This window comes from Hemiscyllium ocellatum, chromosome 10 (genome assembly GCF_020745735.1).
Source record: "Hemiscyllium ocellatum isolate sHemOce1 chromosome 10, sHemOce1.pat.X.cur, whole genome shotgun sequence".
Classification (NCBI taxonomy): Eukaryota; Metazoa; Chordata; class Chondrichthyes; order Orectolobiformes; family Hemiscylliidae; genus Hemiscyllium; species Hemiscyllium ocellatum.
This window is the reverse complement of record NC_083410.1, coordinates 54754858-54765078: the sequence shown is the minus strand read 5'-3', so window position 1 is coordinate 54765078 and position 10221 is coordinate 54754858.

Below are 10221 nucleotides of genomic sequence, written 5' to 3'. Positions count from 1 at the left end.
TTCCTGGATTTGAGACATTGAGTCCTGTGATATTCTGCATATAATTGCACTTTAGCTCCACTTGCAATTATGCTGCATCATAGGATTTACAACATGGAAAATTGCAAAGTTACATGTATTCACTTAGTTTTCAATGTCCTCTTGTACACCGTATATGAGTACACAAAACAAAAAAAAACCATGGCAATGAAACCTAATCTAAACCTAACTCTCATATTGCACCATGGAGAAACACAGAATTCAAGCAAAGAAATATACCATCTTTTCTCTGTCTCTGTTAGATAAGTTGAAATGTTTTCATCTCTCTCAGAATATAAGGCCTCAGTAACCTGACTCACGAAATGATAGTTGCCAAACTGGAAAAGTTTATAAATATCCTTAATACTGCCCGGAAGGGGACGAACTTGTCAAGATCATGATCATGGTCACAGCCACAAGCAATGCAGTCCTTGTTGTGCTCAGAGGTTAGAGTTCTGGCTTCAGTAGTAGATTACAAATAAGGATGCTCTTACAACAGAACACGCATCTGACTTATTGTTCCTTCCTGAGATTCAGGTCAGAGATTGTTTTTTCCTGAGATTCTGCATTGCTTCCTTGAAAACCTTAGGTGGGTATGACCTCCTGCCGAGAGTCCTTTACCTCCCACTTCTGCCAGCTCGTTCTACTCTATCACTACCACTTCTCATTCTGCCTGTTATGCCAGAGACCAATTTACCTCATCATGTCTGGAACAATTGGTTCATACAAAGTCCTTCAGCAAGGACCACCCCATGCTCGGCAGATGCTGGCAACTTTAATGAGCTCTAGTAGCCACTGAACACTTAGTGAGAGCAACGGCATGGTCAAAGCAATAGCTGATAAAAACCAATTATGAATCAAGCAGCGAGAGAGGAATGATAAATATGTTGTTTCTCCTGCTACTGAATGCATGTTCAGGTCCTCCTGTTTAAGAAATGTTGTTACATTTGGAGGGTTGATCTGCAAAGTGACTGCACTGGTGTTAAGACCATAAGAGGAGCAGAATTAGACCATTCGGCCCATTGTGTCTGCTCCACAATTCAATCATGGTTGATTGGTCTTTCAATCTCATTTTCCCGCTTTCCTGTAACCTTTGATCTCCTTGGTAATCAAGAACTTAGCTATCTGTATTATACTGCCTACTCCACATATTTCTACTGGATGTACCCTGAGCATCCATAGAGTCATCGAGTCATTCATCACAAAAACAGACCCTTCAGTCCAACTTATCCATGCTGCCCAAGTTTCCCAAACTAAACTAGTCCCACTTGCTTGCATTTGGCCAATATCCCTCTAATCTTTTCCTATTCATGTTCCTGTCCAAATAGCTTTTAATTGTTTTATCCATACCTGCATCTACCCCTTCCTCTGGCAGTTTATTTCACTTACAAATCACCCTCCATGTGAAATAGTTGCTCCCCGGGTTCCTTTTAAATCTTTCTCATTTCAGCTGTCATAAACAACAAAGTGATAATGATCAGACAGTTTAATTTTCTGATATTGATTGAGAGATAAAGGACACTAGTAAGAACTCTGCCCGTTTCTTTAAAATTATGATAAAACATTTACAAATGGCCTCAGTAAATTATACCTTGTGCAGCTCACACTGCAGAGGGTGTGTGTGAATGTTGTGTGTGTGATTTTAGAGCCAAAACACTCCTGATATTACTGAGAAACTAGGCAGTAAGGAGCTGAATTTTACAGTTATGCCCTTATTGAAAAAGCCAAAGGGTCATGTTCTTCTGTTTTCTGCTACTCACTTTATCTGCAACCTTGAAGATTTATGCATCCCAGATTAAAATGATAGCATTTCATTTAGATTGCCTCTTCTCATTTTTCTTACAATGTACATTATTCCACACCATGTTAAACTCCATCTGTTATTTGTCGATTTCACCAGACTTTGGATTCAAGAAGTCTATAATTATTGTCTTCACTGTGCATTTCATTACCAAGTATCGTTGCACCTTGAACTATTTGGTATATATTTTAAAGAATAATGATCCTAATAACAACTCATGGGAGAATCCTGTTACCTTTCCCTCTAATCTAAAAACAACATTTACCTCTGCTCCCTGTTTACTGTTCTTTCAGCAATTTTGTATTTATTTTCTCACTGGTCCTTTAACCCCGATGTGCTTTTTTTTTCCTAGTGATTCTATCATGTCGTATTTTACGAAATGTCTTTTTGATTTCAATTACATGACAGTCATCAATCATTTCATTTCACTATCAACGAAATCAAGCATGATATTCAGACATGATTTGTCTTTAACAATTTGATGCTGACTTTCATTCATTAACCCATACTTTTTCAAGTGCCAATTCATTTTGTACCAAGTTATTGTCTCTGCAGGTTCATCCTCCATCATAATAGATGGATTGGTCTTTCATTTTTCAGATTTATATCTTTTTTCAACAGACTATCTTATTTGTAATCCTCTATCCTTAAGTGAGACTCAACCAACTAATCATGTATCAAACTAATACGTCTGTCTATAGCCTGCGTTTTAGAGACAGGGATCAAGAAAGAGAGAGAGCGAGAGGGACACTATCTCCTTTAACCTAAATGGCAGGGGATCCCTGATTCCATAAATTCCACCTGTGAACCTGGTACCCACTGAAATAACTCCACAGAGGCTAATATCCCATCAACTCCCCTTTACATTCATCCAGTTCCCTCAGAGCCAGCTCTTAGACTGAACAGAATGTTTAAGATTCCCTACAGTGTGGAAAAAGGCCCTTCAGCCCAACAAGTCCACACTGACCCTCCAAAGAGTAACCCACCCAGACCCATTTCCCTCTGACTAATGCACCAACACTATGGGCAATTTAGCATGGCCAATTCACCTGACCTGCACATCTCTAGGCTGTGGGAGGAGACTGGAGAACCCGGAGGAAACCCATGCTGACACGGGGGGAATGTGCAAACTCAACACAGACAGTAGCCCGAGGCTGGAATCAAACCCAAGTCCCTAGCACTGTGAAGCAACAGTACTAACCACTGAGCTACAGGATGTCTGACACTCCTGTTCTTACCTGTCATCCCTGATTGGATCAGATTAACAGTGCAAGTCAGGGAACTCATATTCTATGAAGTCCACTGAGCTGACCTTGTTATAATCAATCATTACATCCACCCTTTTCAACAAGGGAGAGCAGGGGTTGGGCTTTATATAATTATGATTTATGGAGGCAAAAGGTAAGCTATCTTCAAAGATATACAGCTTTCTGTCATGGAATGTCTAAAACATGACTTGCAGGCTTTACACATGAAAAGACCTATGTTCATCACCGTTGTTTGGAGAGGCAGAGTATCTTTTTGGAGAGGCACATATGAATCCAAATCTTTGTATTATGAGCAGGAGTAGACCACTTGGTTCCTCAAGCCTGCTGACTATTTCATAAAACATGGCTGATCTGATTCCAAACATTTCTACCTCCCTGGATCTTTTCACCCTATTGTCTTTCAAGAATCTGCCACCCTGTGCTTTAAAGATATTCAAGGGCACTGCTTCCACTTTGGAATTTACATCCTCAAAACAAAGACTCACAAATTTACATGACGAGAAAACACTCATCTCTGTCTTAAATTGGTGATACCTTACTTTTAAATTTTGATATTTTGTTTTCGATTCACCCACAGGAAGAAACATATTTGCTGAATCCACCTAGTCAAGATTTTTCAGGATCTTAAATGTTTCAATCAAACTGTCTCCTACTTACTACAGGTTCCAGCCTTTCCTATCTAACATTTCCTCAAAAGGCTGACCATCGATCCTAGATATCAGTCTGGTCAACCTTTTAAATGTATTTTACACATTTGCATTCTTCTTGAAATAAGAAGACTGATTCAGTACAATGCCCTTTAAATGTGGTCTCACCTATGTCCTGTTTGACTGAAGCATAATATCGTTACAATTGTACTCAATTTCAGTCGCAATAAATGATGAAATCCTGTCAGTATTCCTAATTGTTTGCTGTACCTGCACACTGGCAAACCAGGAAATGACAACACCTTGTTTCCTGTTACCTAATCAACCTTGTAATAATAGCAACATGTTGCCCCATACACCATGAACTTTTATTGTCCATTATAATATTTGATGTGGCATTTTATCAAATAGCTTTTGAAAATAGGAGTACAGAATATTTTCTGGTTTCCCTTTATCCTCTATACATGTAACATCCTAAAAAAACTTCAAATATTAGTTAAATATACTGTCTCTTTCACAAATCCATGTTTATTCCATATGATTATCTTGAACTTTTCCAAGTGCCCTGTTGTAATGTTTTAAATAATACACTCTAACGTTATCCCTATGACATAATAAGCTGTTGTTTATATCTTTCTGTCTTCCTATCCTTTGGATAAAGGAGATACATTTGACATTTTTGTATCTAATCTAACCTTCCATTAATCTAAGGAAATTAAAAAATTTAAAACCAATACTTCAACTATCTCAATAGCCACCTCTTGTAAGACACCAAAATCAAGTCCACCATGATCCAAGGACTTGTCAATCATGGCTTCAAAAGTTTGTTTTTGTGGTGATAATTTATTTAGTTCATCCCTCCATTTCCTGATTGACAATTAACACTGGGAAATATTATTTATTGGATTAGATTACTTACAGTGTGGAAACAGGCCCTTCGGCCCAACAAGTCCACACCGACCCTCAGAAGAGCAACCCACCCAGACCCATTACTCCACATTTACCCCTTCACCTAATACAACAGGCAATTTAGCATGGCCAATTCACCTAACATGCACATTTTTTGGACTGTGGGAGGAAACCCACGCAGACACGGGGAGAATGTGCAAACTCCACACAAATAGTTGCCTGAGGTAGGAATTGAACCCAGTCTCTGGCACTGTGAGGCAGCAGTGCTAACCACTGTGCCATCATACCGTCCCCATGTCCCCTAAAGTGAAGTATGATGCAAAATACCGGTTAGATTAATCTGCCATCTCCACATTTTGTATTGTAAATTTTCCAAATCCACATTCTATCTAACCAAATGTCCACTCTGCTATGTTTTTAAAATCTCAACAGAAACTTTGAATAAGGTATTGTAAATAAGGCCACTGAGACATTGGACATCAACTTGCGTGAATCCATTGGCAATAAGTTTAACTGATGGAGTAATTCTTTAGAAAACAGAATGAGGATTGACCTTCAACTATAGAAGAGGTGTCATGATGACTGTTCACATATGGATGGTGGCCATCCATCTGAGACTCCAATTGTTGGGTAGGAGAAATGTCTCAGAGTTTTTGTGTCGTGTTTCCTTCCATCCAAGGCCCCCAAAGATGGATGAAGTGCTAAAAAGCAGTTCACTTCTGATATTATACTGCCAGATGAAGAGGAATTCATCAAACAGGAACAAAGATGGATACACCTACACAGGAGAAAGTTTCAATTGTCATGAGCCTGCACAATGCTGCAACAGCAAATTAGGATTTATTTCCTACTATTCTCAAATTTTGGAAATTGGCATTTGAGGAAAAAAATAATAAACACTCTTGGCATTAGAATGTAGTTGAGTGGGAAAACTGTGCCTTGTTTTCCTTATCTCTGCATACTAATCATTTTATTATGTATTTTGGGTATTATTTTCCCTAACATCATTGCTGACATCAACAGAGATGCCAGATGAACAGTTAAGTGAATAATCAATGTCAGCAGGAAATCAATACCGTCTGGTTTTATTAATTAGTCTTCTTCAACACTGAAGTAGCAGTTACATTTGCATTACAATCAGGTTTGACAAAAGGCTTTCAAACCTGAATTCTGACGGCAGAAACGCAACACATTGAACATATTTCTTCATACTTAATGTGCTCTTCTACCTGAACATAGGACTAGCCAATCATAAAGGTAAAACAATCACATTTTATCAGCCAAAAGAAAGATCATTTGTAATATTACTTCTTAAACAGTCAGGTTGTAGCATATATTGTTAGATATGCAGAACCTTACATTTGATCTGATTTTTAAAAAAATCATTGTCAATTTAAGCAAAAGCTCCTTTGAAATGGAGTTTCTTCTTTCTTAAGCCACCTAAACAAACAGAAGCCTGAAATAAAAAGCAGCACAGAAGGTTTTTCAAAGTTTATATGCAAAGCAATTTTGCCTTAGGTGTGTGTCATTCTTCAGATTGCACACAGAGCAATACTTATTAGTTTAAAATGGGGTAATTTAAAATCACTGTGTGTTGTTTGTATTAATTCAACCTAAGGAGAGCTCAAGGGAATAGATCCAAAGGTTTGGCACATTGTAAAGAAATAAAAGCAGTTGCCAACAGGCCAGTCATTGACAATAAATGAAGAGATTACTTTGGAAACGCGGTTTAATACCTTCCATAAATAAAACAATTTGATTCATCATGAAAACAAAACTTTTTAAGGGCTTATTGAAAAAATAGGAATCAGAAAACAATTGGAAAGACTAAGTTGTTTGATTTAACATCTTAGTTTTCTACAGTTCTCAGGTTACTTTGCTCCTATATGTTGGGAGGGAATAGATTTTAACAAATAGAAAAAATACCAAAGCACACAAATGAGTGTTCTCAGTACACAACTTTGATTTCTGAAATTAATTATTTTATTATGCAGAACACTATCATATTCACAATGGATGACTCGAGTTTTGTTTGTCCTAAAGAACTTATAACTTCTTTTAAGGATTATTTCTTACTTGTTTTCACATAGTTCATGTTATGATTCTTATGCAAACCTCAAATTTATACAGCATTTTGGACATTCTGGTTGACTCTGAGATCACCAGTATGATTTCAGCATTGATTAGTCCACCAGTGTTGTTATTGCTTTTGAAAGTCTGCTCTTGTTCAACAATGATTCACTTATCTCTACCTTCAATGTCCCTAAAATTTTGACAAAGTCTGCTGTAATGTAATTCTAATTAGGTTACCATCAGAGCCGCAGAGCAAGGCTTAGTTCATAGCTCTCGAGTTTTGTCTAAATTGGTCTTCATGTGCTACAATTTCTGAGCCATTTCATTAACTCAAGAGTTATTTAAAATGTCATTCGCTCCTCACTCTGTTACCTATTCATATCAATAGAATTCTCTGCCCATGATTCCACCCTAGCCTTATTGTGCTGATGATTCTACTCAACATTCATCAACTTTCATCTTATCACACATTCCCACTCAACATCAATTCTAGTCCTCTTGCAATACATCTTTCTTTCTTACATGCTTTTCAATGGGTCAATCAAAATTATGTTCCTTTCAAGTTTTTATCCATCGATATTTTTGGCCTCACTAGCCTCCTATGAATTCAAATAGATCTCCTGTATATCCACATAAAGCTGCATCCAAATACTCATTTCACCTTTTGTGCCAAATGCTTATTTTCTATGACATATATAAAAGCCTCATCTGTTCGAGAAATAGGAAAAGCTTCAATATGTAAGACATCTATATGTAAGGCTTTTAAAATAGCTCTTTGGCATTTCTGATCAGAATATAGGAAAGAAATTGTTAAAAGGAGCAGTTGTCCCTTGTTTAATATTAACTTCTCACTCTCAACACAACTTTTCTGTAACATCAAGATACTCAGAATAGATTCTAAGGCCTCTAGTAATTTATTCCTGTCTTCTCTAAGCTATAGCATCAATATGCCTAAAACTGACCATTCAAATTGGAACATTGTTGCAAGAAACCACGAAATGACCTTGTGACCTCCTCATTCGAAAGATCAACATTAGATCATTTTTCCTCCTGAAGAGCTCTCACCCAAAAATGATCAGGCAGATCCCAAAGTAAGTGATTCAATGCACCCACTCTTTGCTGTCACCACTGGCCCTACAGAACTTCACAGGGACATAAAGGTAGTGATGAGCTAGTCTTTGGTGATTGGAATGTATTTGGAGATTTTCTCACCAGATCAGGCTGTCACGTGTGATGTCTTATGACACAGAAGAGGCCATTATTTAGGCTGACTTTGTGAAAGGATTGTCCAGTTATACCAATTTCATCCTACAGCACTACCAAATATGTCTACATTCTGGGAAAGGGAGTTTCAGCTCAATGTAGAAAACAAAATGAGGAAACTCTCCCATGTTCTACTTTTTCAATTATTAAAAAAAAACATGCTGCATTCAACATTAGAATTCTAAGATTGAATCTTGCCTGAGATAACCCATTTGTAGCTGCATTTTGGCCTCTTTTAGCTTGGTGGAAGGACCTCCAAAACCGAAGTGGTTTGTCTGATGCTGGTTGTTGATTAAGGAACAGATGGAGTTTCCACATCTGATTTGACAATGGGGTATTACAGGACCAAGGAAATATACAATTACCAGAGCGGCGAGGTGAGAAGGAGAGGTGAAGCGAGGGCTGCTGGAAAGGGTGTGTTTTCCTGCATTAAAAAGGGACTTACCTCAGGAGTCGGTCCTCCATTTGCTGATTGGTGTGAGGGAGGAGCGAAAGACTTCTGGGAAGTCATATATTTGTGTGGTTGTGTTATCCGAAACACTACTCAGGTAGTGTCTCCCACCCATCCTCCTCCTCTGACCAAAATAAAAGGACCTGTATGCCACATTGGTAAGGTAACAGGTTTTTTTTATTCCTTTTTTTTCAACAGTCTCTTTGGGAATTAAGAATAGTGGTAATGGAGGTTAGGGCAGTTGAATGTTCCTCCTTCAGAATGTTGGAAGTAAGGGTCACCACTCGTCTCCCTGATGACTACATCTGCGGGAAGTGCACCCAACTCCAGCTCCTGGGAACTGGAGCTGGAGCTGGATGAATTTCAGATCATTTGGGAGGCAGAGGGGGTTATTGAGAGGAGTTACAGGGAGGTAGTCACTCCTAAGGTACAAGAAAAAGGCAAATGGGTTACAGTCAGGGGACGGAAAGGGAACCGGCAGGCAGTGCAGGGATTACCTGGGGCCATTCCCCTCAACAATAAGTATACCGTGTTGGATACTGTTGGGGGGATGACTTACCAGGGGAAAGCAGTGGGATACAGGGCTCTGGCACAGAGTCTGTCCCTGCTGCTCAGAAGGGAAAGGGGAAGAGGAGCAGAGCTGTAGTCATTGGGGATTCCATAGTTAGCAGGAAAGATAGGAAATTCTGTGGGGATGAGAGAGACTCATGGTTGGTGTGTTGCCTCCCAGGTGCCAGGGTTTGTGATGTCTCTGACTGTGTTTTTGGGATCCTTAAGGGGGAGGGGGAGCAGCCCCAAGTTGTGGTCCACATAGGCACCAACGACATAGGTAGGAAGAGAGATGAGGATTTAAGGCAGAAATTCAGGGAGCTAGGATGGAAACTTAGAGCTAGGATGAACAGAGTTGTTGTCTCTGGTTTGTTGCCCGTGCCATGTGCTAGTGAGGCAAGGAATGGGGAAAGAGATGAGTTGAACATGTGGCTACAGGGGTGGTGCAGGAGGGAGGGTTTTGGATTCTTGGATAATTGGGGCTCTTTCTGGGGTATGTGGAAGCAGGATAGTCTTCATCTGAACCCGAGGGGTACCAATATCCTGGGGGGGAGGGGGGGGGAAATTCGCTAAGAAGGGTGGGGTGGGGTTAAACTAATTCAGCAGGGGATGGGAACCAAAATTGTAGTTCAAGGATAGAAAAGGTTGAGAGTAGGGTGGTCCGAAATCAAGTTTCAAGGACACAAGATGGCACCGGCAAGCAAGAAGTTGGTTTGAAGTGTGTCTCCTTCAATGCCAGGAGCATCCGGAATAAGGTGGGTGAACTTGCAGCATGGGTTGGTACTTGGGACATCGATGTTGTGGCTATTTCAGAGACATGGTTAGAGCAGGGACAGGAATGGTTGTTGTAGCTTCCAGGATTTAGATGTTTCAGTAAGAACAGAGAAGATGGTAAGAGAGGGGGAGGTGTGGCATTGTTGGTCAAGGATAGTATTACAGTTGCAGAAAGGATGTTTGGGGACTCATCAACTGAGGTAGTATGGGCTGAGGTTAGAAACAGGAAAGGAGAGGTCACCCTGTTGGGAGTTTTCTATAGGCGTCCAAATAGCTCCAGAGATGTAGAGGAAAGGATAGCAAAGATGATTCTCGATAGGAGTGAGAGAGACAGGGTAGTTGTCATGGGGGACTTCAACTTTCCAAGTACGAGTACAATAGATGGGTCAGTTTTTGTCCAGTGTGTGCAGGAGGGCTTTCTGACACAATATGTAGACAGGACAACGAGGGGCGAAGCCACATTAGATT